Source organism: Chiroxiphia lanceolata, chromosome 4 (assembly GCF_009829145.1).
Source record: "Chiroxiphia lanceolata isolate bChiLan1 chromosome 4, bChiLan1.pri, whole genome shotgun sequence".
Taxonomy (NCBI): Eukaryota; Metazoa; Chordata; class Aves; order Passeriformes; family Pipridae; genus Chiroxiphia; species Chiroxiphia lanceolata.
The window spans coordinates 42,334,384-42,351,315 of record NC_045640.1 but is presented as its reverse complement, the minus strand read 5'-3'; the positions used below and the strand labels follow the sequence as shown (position 1 = coordinate 42,351,315).

The window sequence follows — 16,932 nt, the reverse complement described above, 5'->3', positions numbered from 1 at the left end:
GTCCCAGAGGAACAGACTAACAGAGGTTTTCACCTGAGTCCTTAAATACATCGCTTCCCACTAGGATAAAAAAAATGCAGTGTTTATTTAAAAGTGCTGTAGCTTCCACTGTAAACCTGATTCCTTTTTGCTCTGCTTGACAGTGTCTGCTGCTACAGCAACACTATCCTGTCTAATAAGTGGTCTTCCACCTCCACAAATATAACTGCTGTGCCTCTTCCAGCCATAATTCACCTCCTATCACAACAGTGTGCACGGGGTATAGAGTTAACATTAGCTGCAATATAAGCACATTAAGTTTAATCTTAAAATGCACAGAACAGGCCACAGTATGACTGGATTTGCAAGTGTGTGGAGAGAAAGATGCTAGACATAACCCTTTTGCGTGAACCCATACATCACAAACACTACTCCTGCCTCACAATCAGACACAGCTTTTCTGTCGGAGCGTAAGGCAACCACTACCACTTTCAAATTCCACATTTTTCTGTAGGGAAGAGGTTTTCCTGATGTAAAGGAATTGTCGTATCCTACAGAATTGAATATCACGAACTATCTATGTGAGTCTGGACCACAGAAGGAAGACATATACCTTGGTGGGACTCAAGATCTTCCGTTGAGGAAACTGAGTAATTGAGGAAAGGAGGTAACAAGAAATTATTTCAAAACTCAAAATAAACAGGAATAGAGGTGTACCTATGATTAACTTACTTATTCATTTGTCAGTCAGCCTTTAATGGAGTCAAATGTTGCCAGGTTTTCTTCTTGCTTTTCTCATATTTTACTCATTCTATATCTTGGCCTTGTTTTCATACACTTTGGTAATCATGAAATATTCTATTGCATCGTATATCTTCTAATAAATGAAGTTACTAGAAATGCTGATGCAAGCAGAAACAGGGTAGACATGAAAAAATCTTAAGAAAAATAGTACTGTTAATCAGGAGTAAGAGAGTCTCCAAAAAAGAGAATTGCAAACAGCATACATATCAGATTGCTTTTTTCATGTTGCTCCCTTAGTAGAATGGTGAAAATAGAACTAAGGAATTAAAGTGACCCTATTATGATGGTCATTGGAGGTCCAAGGCAACATGCTCAACAGCTAATTTCACTAGATTAACAGGACATTCAAAACATATTTACCGGTTTTGTATTAGCTTCCCTTCTCAGCATCACCATAGCACAGTTAATTTTCAGTGGGATTTTGAATTTAATGAGGTTCTTTAATGAGGAAGCCTATTAACATTCACACTTGGGAATTAAAAGGGCATCCCAGTCTACGAGCAAATAAATCTTAGTCCCCCTGGAAACTATTAGACAACCTGTGTATGCCTTTGTTTGGTGATCATTGCACCTGCGCTACAAGAGGTTCAGAAAGTTTGGTATTACTGTGCAAACAAGAAGCTTTGCCACGCCTCACGAGGATTTACCTCCTCACTATCTCTCCTTGGTTTTACCACAAGGAGCTGCTGTTTCTTCAGTTGTACTGACAGACTGTGCCTCCAAGTCATTGCCTTTAGCTTTACCCTTTAACCAGGTGAGATTTCAACAACAACAAAAAATTTACCAGATATGTGAATGGGTGCTTACATTTGAGAACACACATGCATATGATAAAAGAGAAGTTTAAGACAAAATTATCACACAAAACACAATCTGCCTAGGTTTTTTATTATCAGGACAACTCTAGCAAGATGAAAATATTTAGCTTTTACATGTTGGAAATCAAGAGTAATAATCATTACTTTTTGAAAGATCTAAATTTCTCTGACACGCTTTCATTCACATTCAGCTCTCTGAGCTTGGGAATGGCCAGCAAAATCCCCACTGAAGACTATTGTGCAGGCACATATGTGTATTGAAAACTCTTCGATGCATTTGCTGAACTCATTTTTTAATGGGAAAAAACCCTCTAAACCCCAGTATTTTGCTCATACTTCTTGAAAAAAAACCAAGTCTAAATCATGAAGTTATTGAATAAATTCTCACCATTTTGTGCAAAAAAGCCAGGATGGGCAGGGTGTTGGGGCCTTCTAATCTTTTCCTACCTGACAGTTTTGCATTCTGGCACAGTTACTATAGGCTTGTCCCTGTGATCTTGAGCAGAGCTGTGAAAACTCCCACTAACGGTGACTGGACAAGCACAACATACCTCCTGCTTGAATACTCTTCGTGTTTTGGTTGTGTTGCCTTAGAATCATAGAGTTTTTAAGGTTGGAGAAGACCGTTAAGATCATCAAGTCCAACCATCTATCAAGCACCACCACCCTGTTCATCATTAAACCATATCCTCAAGTGCCACACCCACATGTTTTTTGAACTCTTCCAGGGATGGTGACTCCAGCGCTTCCCTGGGCAGCCTGTTCCTTTAAAAAATGCTTTAAACCCTTTCCATGAAGAAATTTTTCCTAATATCTAATCTAAACATCCCCTGGCACAACTTGAGGCCATTTCCTCTTGTCCTGTCACTTGTTACCTGGGAGAAGAGACTGACACTCAGCTCACTACCACCTCCTTTTAGGTGGCTGTAGAGAGAGATAAGGTCTCTGAGCCTCCTTTGCTGAGGCTAAACCACCGCAGCTCCCCTATCCACTCCTCATAAGACTTCAAAAAATATTTTCCCAATGGGAAGAAAGATAATGGAACTAGAGGTACAGCTGGAGAAACAAAAGATGTAGGCTACTGCCCAGCAGCCTGGTTGGACTAGTAGCAGAGGAGGTGGCAGCAGTGGAAAAAAACATGGCAAGAAAGAAGAAACTGAATTATGAACCAGACTACAGAAGGGTGACAGTTCACAGGCTGTCAGGGACTTTTGGATATGTGTAGAGGGAAGTTCTGGGTTCCTGGGAGAGAAATCACCTGGAAAGGCTTCGTGAATAACTACCTTTCTAAAGGAGTGGTGGACAGATCTGAAATGATGAACAGGCACTTTGTTAGCATGATCTTTGTTTCTGGAAAGTATCCTCCTGAAGGGTACATCTGATTTAATATTGATACTGTGGGCGCTTTTGAATTAAATCTTGAAACGGTGCAGCAAGATCTGTGGAGAACAGATTGCCTGTAGTCTGGATCATTTCTGCAGAGTTTGTTGTATATGATCCTGGTTACTGGTTCTTTACTGTGCACATTAAGAAGGGTCCTGCAGGCTTAGATTCAGCAAGGTGTCGAATCAGTGGACATTTCATTGTGGGTGAAACCACAGCCAAAGTCCTTAAGGAGGAAATAGATGTTAAATCCAAAAATGTAGCTGGATATAAGGAGACCAAAATAGAGATAATGGAGTTTGCAACCTTTCTGAAAAATCCCAAACAATATGAAGATCTGGGAGCAAAAACTCCAAAGGGGGCAATTCTGACAAGTCCTGCAGTACTGGGGAAACTCTTCTACCTAAAGCTACAGCTGGAGAAGTTAATGTACCATTTATCACAGTCAATGGCTCAGAGTTCTCAGAGCTATTTGTTAGTGTCCTTCCAGCTCAAGTTAGAGACTTATTTGCTCTTGCTAGGAAAAATACCTTGTGCATTCTCTTCATTAGTGAAATAGATACAGTAGAAAGGAAGAGAGAAAAGGGCAACCTTGGAGGACAAAGGGAACAAGGGAATACACTCAATCAGCTTCTAGTAGAAATAGATGGATTTAATACAATTACTAATGTAGTAATTTTGGCAGGTACTAACAGGCCAGATATTTCTGACCCTGCTCTTATGAGAAAGCGGTGCTTTGACAGGCAGATTTACATTGGACATGCAGGTATAAAAGGATGAGCATCTGTTTTCAAAGTTCATCTTAGACCCTGTGTCATGGTTTGAGAACTCCAAAAATCTAATTCCCTAGTCCAAGCCCCCTTCCACATCTCAACCCAATGTGAGATGTTTTTTTCCCAGACAAAACACGAGACTCAAAATGGGGAAAGGGAATACATTACAATGACTGTACAAATAAATATTATAATACATTATACACACGATCTCAACTATCTCTACCATGACATAATAGTATTTACAATGGATCAAATCTCTTCTCCCTTCCAAATAAAAGTCCAGGAGGGAAGGAAAGATCCCTTCCAACTCTCAGAGCAGCAGCTTCTTCAGAGTAGTAGTCTATCTCTCTCTCATGCATGCAGTTGTTGCTGGATCTCTGCCAGCACACACGAGGGGATATCCAAGCCCCTTGGCCCCGTCGTCTCCAAGCGAGGGGTCTTCCGTGGGCTACGTTCACCCCAGACAAAGGTCGCTCCACCATGGTCATATCAACGAAGCACAGGAGTCTCCGTGACGGTCTGGTATCTTCAGGAGATTCAAGCCCCTTGTAGTCCAAGCTGCTAGCTTCTCTATAGCTGCAGCGAGGGAGGGCTCAAGGTCCACCTCCCACACATTTTGTCCTGGCTGAGCTCTCAGGACGACTGAGCTTCTTAGCTCTGCTCTGCAGTGCATGTCGCACTTCACCCCTCCCTTCTAGGACGTGAGGGGTTTCCAAGGAGTTTGGGGGGGTCTGGTTCAGTTCTTACCCCTAAAACTCTGTCTCTCTGCTGCTGGCTTTCTTTCTTGGCTCTCCCAGACAACTCTGTCTTCCTTGCTCAGTTGTGTGCTGTGTCTGCTGCTTCTCCAGTTCAGTTCTTATCTGTTGGCTCTTAGCCACAATCTCTGGACGCTGCCGCCGCTTTCTGCTGTTCACTCAGCATGGAGAAAACTTCTTTAGCTTCCAGCCACAGGCACCTAGCCCAGCTTTATGCTGTTCCAGGTCCCCGCAGCCCCCCACTGGGGCTGGGGGGGCCCAGCCCCCAATGGGCTGCTGCTGCTGTTTCTCCTCGTGGCCCCTACAACATGGCTACCACTTCTACACCAACTTTCTCTTCTGTTCTGGTTGTGATATGTTTATATTTTGCAGAAGCGCTCATTGGCTAAAACTTCAAAACTTCAGGGGTTACCACCCCCTGGGGTTTTACCATTTTGCAGGGGGCAAAACTGTTTCTCCCCACGACACTCTGCCATACCCAAAGTAAGAACTTCTCATGATTCTTTTTTCCCTCCTAATAATTTTCTTTGTAGTTAGACTGTACATTTTTGCTTAGATATGGATAATGTTTTGTTTGTGTGCTTGGGGGATTTTAGATAAGGTGTTTTTTTTTTGTTCTGGGAAGTTATGTGTAGCCCTGCAGCTTTCCAAAATCCCTTCAGTAATTTTGCCTTAGAAAATAGCAGTTACATTTAGGAATGCAGCTTCCATTATTTCCCCAGTTTTTTTCCTGATAAATGCCAATGACGTGTCACAATATCTTGCATTCTCTTTGCATATAATAGAATCATACAATGTTTACAGTTTTAAGGGTCCTTAAAGATCTAGTTCCAACCCTTCTGCCACGGGCAGGAAACCTTCCCTTTTTTAAATACATCCTAGATGTTCAGCTGTCCAAAATCATGCATGGGTAAAATATGGCTGAAAAGATTATATAAACAATTCAAAGAATAAACATAGAAAGGGCAGGACACATACAGGATGAGAGCAAGGTTGGCAGAGAAAAAAAAAGGGAAAAAGAAAAAAGGAAGAAAAAGGAAAAATGAGCACTACTTGGGCTGAATATATAACAAGGGCCTGGAGGAAAAGAATCAGGATGTGAGGACACCAGCCACATTTTTCTGCCTTCCAAAGCTCAATTTAGAGACAATTCCACCATGATCTCCAAACTCTTTGTAATATTTTTCCCTAGGGACTGCAGTACCCTGTCTCTCTGAGGATGGTTTTTGTTTGTTTTTTTTTTTTTTTCCATAATTCATACCTCTTTCTCACTAGCTTATATAGTTTGACAGGCTTCTCTTTTCTGTGAGCCAGTTTTGCTTTTCTCTCACTCCTAGCTTTGTGGTTTGACTCTAATAACTTATCTTTTTGGTATGTGGCAGTCAAACACACTTCTCCTCTTTCTAAGAGGACTTGTCATATTAATGTAAGCTTTACCTTGACAAACATGCAAATACAGGCTTAATTTTAGGTTTGAACTTCAGTGAGATAAAACACACTTAATGACTTCCTTGAATCAGGACCTCAGTTTCATAATTCTAATCTCATGCTCCTTCAAGGTGTGCACCTAGTGATTAATATATTTATAAATTTTTAATCATGCTGAAAATTTTAAATGCATACAGAAGCAATAGCTCAGAAAATGATTTGAAAATTGCCAGTCTCTGGCAAGTCTCTGAAACTGACTGTGTGCTATTTGTGTGTTAGTGTGTGTTCACTCTCTAAAAGCAAATTTTTATACTGCATCAAGCGCTTACAATTTGTCTTCTCTGAAAAGAGAAAAAAAATTCCTGAATTCATTTACATAGCAAAATGTTTCTTGAACCTTTCTTTGCTCTAACACCAGCATCCAATGTTTCTGATGAGAAAAACAGACCGTGAAAGACAATAGATAATTTTAGCAGCAATTCACATTGTATACTACTTCTGTTCCCATTATGCAGTGTATGCACATCCCTAAATATACTTTCAGATACCTTCTTTCCCACCTCAAGTCTTTTACTATCAAAATTCATGCATAAACTTATGCTAATAAGATAGTGTGAGGCATTGGTCCAGAGTCTGAGATTCACACCATTTCACTGGTGTAAATCTAGAATAGTTATTAGTTTCAATAGGACTGTTTGTATTTATACTGGTGTAATGAAATTTTGATAAGCTGAGTTATTATTTCCTAACAGGAACAACTATTTTTATTCTGTTCTAAATTGGAATTTTTGCTCCTCTCTTTAACAATAAGGTTGAACCACTGTACAGGAACAAAGCATTAGAATCCTAAATTACTAATGATTCAATCAATATACTGAAACTATAAAAGTATAGTCTTTTCTGAATTTGAGTATTAGCAGCCTTTCTTTCTCTACTTCAGTGAAACACCTGACTTAAAAGAAACTACGACAATGCTGTGAATGCAAATTACATGTAGCATCTTTGTAGGAATGGAAAATACAGACATCCTCAGTGTCTCAGACAAAAAAATCACAGCTTTTGAATTTTTTCACTAGTTTACCTATTTACCCTGTCCCATTTCTAAGACAAAACATATTTCTGAAGAAGGTAATATTTTGTTTACAATATCACATATAAGGCATTTTACATACAGAGCTATTAGTAAATTGGTAGGTTGCATTCTAGTCATTAAGTAGAAATATATGCTATAAATTAGTGCAAATAATGGAAGAAGTTTACTTAATACCTCCATTTCCTCTCATCCCAGCTCTGATCCCTACAAAGCATCAGATGGAAAAAGATATTTCAGGATTTTTCTGAAGAATCAGTTGAGTATTCTATTGAAGATATGAATTGCGTATGTGAGAGAATGATAATAATTGTTTGGCTTGCTAATATCTATTAAGTAGAAAAGATAAACTAATAGCAGTAATTCTTTAGATTAAGTGAAAGACTAAACCTTCTGTTACACCCTAAGTAAGTAATACTGGAAGTTTTTTTCCTGTAGTTTGGACACAGTCATTTTCTAGGTTGTTAAAATATTCCCAGATTAAAACCACACATTTATTTTATATTTTTTACATAGTGCACAAGCATATTGATTATATAACACAGCTTGTATCAAAAACCAAAACTGAAACAAATTGAGTCACAAAAATATCTAACTATAAATCTTGTTATAATCACTAGATTTCTCTCTCAGAACATATATTTTATTAAAGGGAAGGAAAGTGGAAAACAAAACAAAACACAGCAAAAAAACCCCAAAGTCATGATTCCTTTAAACTCCTCCTTCTCCTAGCTTATCCTAGCTATGCTTAATATTTTAATGTAAAAAAAGTATAAATGTAATTTCTATTCTTATGTCAATGATTTGTACAGTACTTGGAAGCCAGCAAAATACAATGTAGTCAGGCTTTTTTATATGCTCCATGCCTGAAAATTCTTTCATATGAGTTTTCACCAATGTAAAGGGAAAAAACAAACCTGGAATGTATAAATCAATCCTAAGATGTAGAGTAACACATGCTACAGTCTTAGAAAGACTCCTGGATAAGATTAATGAAAAAGCTTCCTGTAAAATGCATGTGAAAAATTCTGAATTATAAAGTGTATTTATAAATGTAACATAAATCTTAATATGTGGAGATCTGTGTGATGCAATACATGTGTAGTACATGTATAAATCATGTGTATGCAATTTATTCTATTTTCTCTCAATTCTGGAAATAAAAATTAATAAGATGTCAAATAGAATACAGTCCAATGGAAGACATTTCATAAAACATAAACACATAGGCAAGATTATAAATTATATTAGTTCTGCAGGCACAATTTAACTTTGTTTATTGAAATCAGTGGGAATAATTAAAACAATTAAAACAGTACCAGAAATTTCAATGTCAGATATTTCTTGTTAATGGACATCAACTGGACAAAGACAGGATAGTAAAGTATATGTCTCGTGCAAAAATACAGATTTTCATCAGTTTTGAAATGTATTATACTGTATGATATGTAGTCATACTAGAATATAACAGATGGTATGGGACTGAATACAAGGAACCAATACACTGTGGCATTCTGTCATAGTTATAAAACTCATCAATAGAATCAAATCTGGAGTAGCAAAGAAGTGAGAAAATTGTTACCAACAAAAGTTTTCTGTAGTGGACTTACATACTTTGCTTCATATGTTCATCAGATTTCATTTAATGAATAATCTGAAAAATAAATAGCAAATATTAATATCTTTTCCATCCTTAAAACTTTTCTCACATAATTTCTTACTCATGATTAAAAAATTGACAATTATTACATTGGCAAACTGTGTGGTTCACTGGAAGACATAACACTTCCAAGAAAATATTGTATGAATTCAAACAAGATATAGACCTGGAAAAGTCTTTAATTTGTACTAATTTTTCATGTTAATTTCTAAACTCAGATCTGTTTAGAAAACTTTAGCGTACTAAAACCAAAGAACAATAATACACTGGAAAGGAGTATTGTACTTTTACACTATTGTACTGCTGAAAGTTAAAAGCACAGAAACACCAGAAGCAAGCAAAAGATTTTTTTAGTGCCATTTGTTTTCCAGGACTCCCAAAACACAAACTCTATGCACTTTTAAGTAGGTCTACATCTGATTTTTTATTTTCAGCCAGAAAATCTGATATGTTTGAAATTAAAACAATCCAAGATATTTCTGTTCCTCTAACTTCATAAACAAACATGATGATAACGTAAAATACTTACTACTAATACTTAACTTCAAAACAAAATAATTTTAAAGACTCATTTAATTATAAATATTGCACATCCTCTTATAGACTTGCCTCTATTTCCAATTTTAACTCTCTACTGATGATGTAGATCTGACTAAACAAAAGAGAAAATTATCATGAAAGTATGAATTAACATAAATGTTTCTGAAAATGGAATCTCTGGTGGTATTTCTCCCTTTTTAAGCAAAACATAATAAATAATTTAAGATTTTTATTCAGGATACAGGGGAAAGTTCTGAACTGAGTAGCTTTGGGTCAATATATGCAACATTAGAACTTGGAACATTTCCTTCACTGTGCAAATACTAAATAAGCCATACTGTATGTATATTTCATTGTCACAAAAAACCACCAAGAACAATGGACCTGGTTTGTATTTTTTCCACATTTTGTAACTGAAATGGCTCCATTAGGAATAACAATGCATTGCCAACAACTCTGAACAGCATTAAATAGAGAATAAGCTTGTAGTCAAGGTTGTTAACAAAGAAGGTAATTTAGAAAACACATATAGTCTTACAGTTCAGTATTTTGGGTTTGGTTTCAGTTTTTTGTTTTTATTTTTGTTTTTTTTTAATATGAAGCAAAATATCAGGAAGTTTGCCATACTGCAAAAAAAGGTCTGTGAGGAACTTCAATTTTCACTTCATTTTTCTCTGAAGATTTTTCAAAGCTAGCTACAGACTCCAGTGCCCTTCACCTGACATCAGTCAACTAAGGATTACCTTCAATAAAGGTTTATTAATTTCTGTTAATCCTGGTAGTCTCAACTGAATTTATCAGTACATTCTTCAAAACTAAAGAAATCCCAAACTTCACCACTGCAGAAACAACCACACTAAGAGCTCCATCAGCACAGAGACCTCTGTCAAGCTCTATGGAAAAATAAGTAACAGGGATAACATCTCCTTCTTTCAGAGTCTTAGGAACATTGTCAACTTTTGCACTAATATTCCAAGCATACAAACTTCAGTACTTAGCAATAGATTAGAGCAGGCACAAGGCAATCACTGTCGCACACTGATTTCCCTAATGACTAATGACTGTTATAATTTCACTAACACAAGAAAGTAAAACTATGGAACATTCCATTTGACTTAAAAATTAGGAAGGGAAAAAAGCAACCTTTGGCAAAAAACAGTAAAAATGCAAGCAGCTGCAGTGATCATTCTGACTAGGAACAGGAGCTGGTAAGTCGGAGAAACTCACTCCAAATACATGTCATCAAAAATATCACCCGAGGGTTTGTTTTTACAGATTCCCTTCCTACATAAAAAGAAGATAAATATTTACATTGCAAAAAGCTCCCAATTTTTTATGTTTGATGTGAAACTGGTTTATTCTTTAAAAATGCGTGAATTCCGTCCTCCCAGAAGTGTTCAGAGGATTGGATGGGAAAATCTCTAAGAGATCAGTTGCCTAAAACTACCAGAAAATTAAGTAATTCCTTAGAAATTGCATGTTCTTCCAATTCCAAACCCCCACAATTCAGATCTTTAACTGCTTCTGAACAGTGAAATGTTCCTCTGTTGTCTATAAAATATCCACTTTAATCACTATGAAGAAGAAATAATGACTGAAGCATAACTGATTAGGGAAGCTCTCTGGAAGATGGAGAAACAGTTTTTAAGTTTTTTTCCCTGACCTCAGTTTTTTGCATTTACCATTATTTCCTTTCCTCACTTAGAAAAGTCTGAAATATTTTGGAAGTAACCCATAGAACCTTCTCTTCCACAAAATCACTGATTTGTTTCAATGAAAAATAACAAACCGCTCTCAAATTCTGGGCTGTATTTCTTTGGTTTCTCAAACTTACAGTGATCAGCATGACCTGATCTGAAGGGTCTTAAGAACAGTGAGGGTTGTAAAGGTAAAGTATGATCTGATAGTACCTCAGAAGTGACTTGAGATCACTGCAGAACTTGTGACAGAGGTCCACACAGTATTATTGATTAGTATTTGTTCTTTATGCTATTTATCTTTTCAACAGAAGGTGACATGGTAGCTACCTGTTAAGCAGGTTCATAGGGAGGTGGTTTCCAGCTACAGGAGGTTCTTTATTTGGTACTGAGGAATATAAGAAGATTTCAAGTTAAATGTTAAGAGTTATAAATGAAGAGACTGATTTTTAGTGTGGGTTTTGTCTGGGAGTTTTTACCTGTAAGATTTTATCTGTGAAAAGTCTTCTATTGCAATAGCTTTAAAATAGCAACTCTGGGTTTTCACCTAGCTGTGAATGTTTAAAAAATATTATCACATTTTTATGTGAAGTATTCCACTTAAAAAAACAACCAACCAAATGCCTGAAAAACAAATGTTTTGTTTGTTTTTTGTTGTTGTTGTTGTTTTTTCTTTTCTTTTTTATAAACAAAGTATAGGGAAGGCAGCAAAACGTGGAATCCAGGCTAGAACTGGTAGCCAGGGATAAAGGCAGACTTTGATGCATAATTTGCAGCTATCCTTTTTATACATAAAAGTCATCAAAGTGAAAACTGGATGGGGTTGTCACTTACTTTTGGAACTTACTCTTTTACTCAAACCTGAATGAGTTTCTTAGAGACACAGAAGTTGGACTTTGGATTTTCCATAATATGAGTTACATAATTCATGCACTTGTTCACAATTATATTCTCACGGCCAAGGGAACCTAACATTAGCTACAAATACAGAATTATGAGTTAAACTGCACCTTTCTCTCTCAAGTCCCTCCTCCTAAATACCTTCCCAATCATTCATTTAAATAAGATCTACAGTGAATACTGTGAATATCAGACTCTTAAAGGTCATTGTGACCTAGGAAAAACAAGTGCATTTCTCCAGTGGATGAGTAAACACTGATAAAGTTTAATTCAGTGACAGTGAAGTAACCAAGGAAAGCAATACAACGTAGTCCCAACAGACAGATGCTGTCTGCTATGCCCTTATCTGCATTTACTGATGATTAATTGTTGATCCTGATTTCTTTCCTTCACCAGTTTCTTTTACAACTCACATTAAATTATGCAGGATATGAGGCAAACTATTCAAGGCACAAGTTTATTATCAGTTTATTCTGATGATTAGCCAAAACCTTCATTGCAATACACAGTGGAATTCATTATGCCTCTACTGGAGTTTAACTCATACATAAAATGCCCAGAATAATCTCTTCAGCCTGAAATTAGACTGCTTTGCTTTCCCTAAACAGCTCACTTTTATTTCCAGACCACTGCAGATAAGAATGACTTCAGCTATAGATAAATCTATTATTTTAATTGGTAGAAACATTTTCCAAGTTAAAAAAAAAAAAAAAGAAAGATGAATTCACGTCTTTTGGTGAATTGCTTTAAGTCACAGAATAAAGCAATTAACTGAGCACTAAATAAATTCTTGTTAGCCTCAATTTTTTCCTAAAATAAAATTTGTTTTAGTTTAGGAAATATTTCTAATTGATTTTCTGACAAGTTGGTGAATCCACTCTCACTCAGGAAAATACAACTGCAAAGACTAGGCAGTCTAGCTTCATTTACTCTTAATATTTGATTTTTTCTTAATGAACTCAGAAACTCAAAATACATTTTTAGAGTAGTGTGTTTTAAAACCTGGTAATGACTGCTGCATACTTCTAGCTAGGTATGAGCTTCAATTTATACTGTGTTGGACTTTTTAGTCTACCTTTACTCTTTGGAATTTTGGAATTTTTCAGTCCTTTAAATGATTCCTAGAAAATAATAATTAAAGATTGTTAGCATATTTACTGATACTTTAGAATGACGAAAAAATCATCTCGCCCAATACCTCCAAAAGTAAAGCCTTTTTAAACTAAGTAAGAAAACCTGGAAACATCATCCTGCTTTTAAATTTTTGTCTCCAAATTCTATAAGTAGGAAAGAAGAGGTTACTTGCATTTTTGTCTCCAAATTCTATAAGTAGGGAAGGAGAGGAAAGGTTTGTACTTACATGATCCACATTTTATGACTTGAAAGCTTTCCTGTAGCCCTAGCTCAGGAAAACCCTGTTTTCCCTTAATTATATCATTCTGCTTCCATTTTTTGAGTCATAAAATGCCATTACTTCACCAACAAGACACCTTCACTGTTAGTAGCACCATATCACAATGAGCAACAATATTAAGTGTCCTTACAATACAGCATTTTAGGAACCCTAAGAAGCCTTCAAGTATGTTTATAAAATTTTCAAATGTTTATTTAATACTAATGAATTCAAGCTACTACTGTTTACCATCATTCTGAAGTTTTATATATTGAATTCAGCTTTTATATGCACAGTCACACAACACTGCAGAAGATAGAAATTTTTGATTAGAAGATATTAAAAATCTAGATTCTATCTGTTATGAAGTCCTAGTAGTTCATATCTTTGAGGCAGCAACAATATATAGAAAGCAACAAAACTAATCAGGAGAGTCAGAGTTTTTGGGAAAAGTGCCTATTATTTCTAATGAACTCTCTTTGCCAGTTCAGAGATTCCAGTGCAATATCTTTTCTGTGGAGACATAATACAATTTATGATGTAATACTTTCTACACAATTATAGCTAGTCAACTGTTTAAATCAATAAACTACTTCTAAAGAGTCACTTAATTTCTGTTCCACTAGACCAAAATTAGATTCCCTTGTGTGTTTTAAATATTTTCTTTGATAAGTAAATAATCTCTAATAAGGTAAAATATTTTCTTAGTTTGGATGAATATGTAAGTTAAGCCTGAGAGATGAATCTTATAAAAGATTAAAATACATGTTTTTTTCTTTATTTTTATCTAGACTTTCTTTGATATTGTAAAATATCAAAATGCAAGTAGAGGTAGGAAAGACAAAGTATTGCTAGCTAGAATTAGCTAAAATGAAAGGCAAAATAATTCTAGCCTAGTATTTAAATATCAGCTACCCATACAAACACAAACAGTTACACATATCTAAAACCGTTTTGTGTTTCATATGCCTGACTGATGCATGCCTGAGTCATACTGGAAGAGTCTCACAGGTGATAGATGATTGATGCCTGATACATGAACAGGAGAGCTCTTAATAAAATCTGGTCCCTAAATAGAAGATCCGTGCACGCACGATAACAGTTTCACATCAGAAACCCAAAGTTAAAATCAAAATAAAAAGTTAAAATCGTCTTTTATCAGTCAGAAATTTTAGGAACATTGACCGAAGTTATACCTTAATTTAGTACAGCAAAGGCAACCCGAGAAATTTCCTGCAGTTTTAATAAGAGACATTGCACATTTGGGGGGACCACTGTAATAACTGTAAAATGAAAACTTGTGTGCAACATATTATAAGGTAGAAAATTACCCTTACAGAATATTGCTAGGAAAACACAAACTACAACAGAAAAACCAAACATGTATCTGTTCTGCTACTGAAATGGAAATTGTGAGATAAACTACACCTTTTTTACCAAGTACTCTAAGGAAAAATCCTACATGTCAGTAAACAAACACATACCTTTGTTAACCCATTTAAATAAGTTAACTTTGTCATATCTACAACTGCTTTAAGAGTCAAACAGTTATAGGTAAGACTCACACAATGTAATCATAAGAGAAATTCAATAATTCTGTTTTGAATGAGCTTACTTTGCCTGAAATACTTGATTTCTCATGAGTCACTAAAATTTCCTCCTGCCTCTCTTGAGGTCTAACTCTGTGTAACACCCTATCACATTAATATCTATGAATAAAATTAATATAGTGTATTAGTATTGTAATATTAATATACAATCACCAGTTTCATTCTAGAAATTTCACATTATACAGGTCTCTTTTTCTCAGACCAGAAATTACTTCCAAGCTATTGGGAGTAGCTGCTGTTCTCCATCTGATATTGTTGTAAAAGGTCTTTGTGCTCCTTTACAGAAACAAGTGGCTGTTGAATGATAGTCTCCAAGTCACAGAAAAGGGAACATACATCTGCCTAAAACAGCAGCTTAGGAGCCTGCTGAAAGAATCTGACTGTTGTTTTGAGGGGAAAGTACAGTAATATATTTAATGGAGGAAAGTGCAGTTACAGTAACATCAAAATACAGCTAGATGAAAGTGGAAGGTAAAGGTTTATGTTTTCAAACACACACTGTTATAGCCAAAAATAAGCTCAGGTAAGTGGAATTTAAGTACTCAAATTTGGGCAATCTAATTATTTCTAATTATTCACTCTAAAACAGGGTAAAGATACCCATTTGCTAAAGAAATCTACCACTACCTTACAAACAATAGAGGAAAATGATGCATATCAGGTGGAACTTCAAATAGATAAATGGTCTCTGTAGTCCTTTCTTCATTCTAGATTCAAATATTTACCATTTAACAGAATTATTTTATGGGTTCTAGATCTCATGGAGGGTTTCTTCTGAAATTTTGGCTCAAGATTTGCGTATATTGAAATAACAGTAATAATATTCTCTTACATCTGTCTAATGTTAGCTTGTAACAGATAGAGGTTAATCTCTTCTTTTTGAGTAATGAGAATAAGTATTTTTTAATCCTAGATTTTGATGTAGGAGGTTTTAAAAACTGCTCTCTTGGAATTACTTTGAAAATATGGAGTGTCTAATAACCCAGAATGATAAAATCACTGAAAATGGAAATTCTACAGTTTCAGATACCCAATGCATTTCTAAAGCCTTCATTACACTAAGGAAAATTATTTGCCTTTCTCTTATTAAATACAGGAAAAGTGACAATTTCTTCCCTTCACTAGTGTTCAAGTGCTTCACTGAGAATGCTGGGAAAAGCACCAAGAAAACATTATTCTTATATATACAGGAAAGAAAGTTGATGAAAAAGCAGAGGAATACCATAGAAGTTCAAGGACAGACAAGTCTCTCTTGGTGGTCTTTCATCCTTACAGCTCCTGCTCTCCTGACTCAGAGCAGTGACCTCGTCTTGCTCTTCTCACAATTGCAATACAAGTCCTTTTCCCTAGGTTTTGGATAACTGCTGTGGGAAGAACCACATAAACTCAAACTTGCTTTCAAGACAGAAATGCCACTAAAACTGAGGCACACACTACAAAAAAAATTCATTTTGATTAGCCACATCATTAGAAATTATTGTGCAAAGCTAATTATGATAATCTATACAAACTATGTTCATAGTCTTTCAGGGCAGAGATATTCTTTGACAGCTCTCTCCTGTTTGGTCCCGGCCACAGCAAGGCTGGAGAGAACGAGTGGCAAGTGGGGAAAAAAGCTAGGAGCTAAAAGAGCTCACCATCCTGATTTTTGTTAGTTTGAAGGAGGTGAAATTTTAGATAGAATAGTGTTTAGCCCCTATATGATGGTCCCTCCGTAAAATTTGATTTTTCTTATCTCACACTGCTTTAAAAGAGGGGGACGATCAGAAGCTTATCTGATCATACAGATAAGATATATGATAAGATAAGAAAGTTAAGATTTACATACATGTAAATCTTGAGAAAAGAACAGTTTGCCAGAAACAGAAATGAGATAAGAAAACAAACAGTAACAGTAACAATATTAATAACAAAAGTTTACAAAAGAATGATTTACATGCAAAGATGCTCTCCACGGACCCTGGGCAACAATGAACAACAGTAGATGGCTTCTCCACTCCTACCATGTTTTCTGGACCAGAAGCCCCACCCTTCTCAGAATCCAGAGTACCTTTCCTCTGCCTCTGGCAATGACATGAGGCGGTATCAAAGAATCACAT

The 16,932-nt window shown here is 35.9% G+C and overlaps 1 pseudogene; it reads left to right on the top strand.

The window, feature by feature from the left end:
• The first annotated feature begins 2,624 nt into the window (after window positions 1-2,624).
• On the top strand, window positions 2,625-11,995 carry LOC116786234 (annotated as a pseudogene).
• Window positions 11,996-16,932: the final 4,937 nt, after the last annotated feature.